The sequence below is a fragment of the Centropristis striata genome, chromosome 15 (assembly GCF_030273125.1).
Source record: "Centropristis striata isolate RG_2023a ecotype Rhode Island chromosome 15, C.striata_1.0, whole genome shotgun sequence".
Lineage (NCBI taxonomy): Eukaryota > Metazoa > Chordata > Actinopteri > Perciformes > Serranidae > Centropristis > Centropristis striata.
The window spans coordinates 31397638-31399444 of record NC_081531.1 but is presented as its reverse complement, the minus strand read 5'-3'; positions in this window follow the sequence as shown (position 1 = coordinate 31399444).

The window sequence follows — 1807 nt, the reverse complement described above, 5'->3', positions numbered from 1 at the left end:
TGTCACTAAGATCCTGATAAACTGTGTCAACAATTATTTTCTAATCAGTTTAACCCTCTGAACCTCGCATTCCATTGGAACATATGTTTTCTTTATGCAAGATTCAAAAATACATTTAAAAAACATTTATCGTAGGAAAAAAAAATGTAAAATCATCTAAATTTGAACTTTCAGACAGTCCTTGAAAGGATCATAAGTTATGAAAGTTTCTGTTAGAAAAGTAATCAAAATGAAGCTTAAAGTTGTGATATATCTGTCAAAATCACTCTATTCTACATGTATCATCTAAATACTGTTAAAAACATTAAATTCTGCACTCCTCAGCACAACTGGGAAGCCAGGATTGATTTTGTTGAGACGAATTTTTCCCAAAAATTTAATTTTAAACTTTTTTTAAATGATATATATGTATATGTCATTATAACTGTGTCCTTCAGCACAAACAAACTTCACACTTCATGCCATAATCATGTTGATTCCTGAAAAGTGTAGGACTTACATAGTGCAGAGAAATACGGGGCCACAGTGAGTAAAATTTAAGTAAAGCAATGCTTTATGTCAATGTGTTTCATCGTTCTGGAGGGAGGTCCCTGCATGGATATACTCTACTGCAACAAAACAGTGGACCAATATTTCTGGAGTTCTGTTTCATTCAGCAGATATCCACATAGACTCTGTCTTCTAATGTGTGCCAGTAATGCTTGCAAAACCAAAAATCTTGTGTTGTTGTTTCCATATTCTGCATTCATCTGTTTATAGGCATCTTATCATATAGGTGTTTTCAGGAACCACCCATGTTGGCATTCAGACTTAGTTTTACTGCTTTTGATTGCATACCATCAGTTGATGGAAGAGTGCTGCCCTCACTGACACCGTGCCAAAGTCCTGTCTCTCGTGCTGCTGTTGTTATCCAGGGGATTGTGGCACCACAGCCTTATCAAACTCTCTTATCGCATATTTTATGTTTTTGTTTGCGAGGCACCACATAACCCTAACTGCCCTACATTGTCCCAGTGTTTGCTTTATGTAAAGCTACCCACTTTGTACTTATTGAACGTTCACAAGAATTCTTCCTGAATTATGCATGCATTGTGCTTCTTCTCTGATGTCCTTATCACATTTTAATTGAACTATACTAAGTGCATACTTAATATGTTATTTTCGAAAAACTTTGATTATAAAAAGTGTTCTTTTCAATAAGCTTCAATTTTAAGCTTCTTTTTTTCTCTCAAAAACGTTGATGTAGGTGGACACACAAGACAGATTCATATGGGATTTTAATGTTTTATCTCTAATTTTTATGAATATTTTACTGAAAAATCATGATTTTTTTTCCAATCATTTCCATGTAATGTGACTCATTATGTCAGATTTAATATCAAAATGTATCACTGCACTGGACACATTGAAGCCAGTTCTTAATATGGAGTTTCAGTGCTTTTTCTTTTTTTCAAAAATATTAAATAACTTACATGTAATGGGACACAGCGACTAAAATTTAATATAAAAATATATCACTACACAGGACACAACTCTTCACGTGGAATTTTAGTACTTTTATTGTTTTATATTTAATGGAAAATTCATGGATTTTTTGGCTCAATAACTTTCATAATGTGTCCACCAGCGCCCTTAATGTAATACCAAATGTATCACTGCACTGGACACAGCTTTTAGCAAATGCTGGCAAAATTAAGCATTTACACCAAATAAAATGTATGTCTATAACACTTAAATTAACTGTAAATATGCACTTTTCTTGAAATAAAATGGGAACATCTGAAAAAATTCACACAAGCTCTCATGG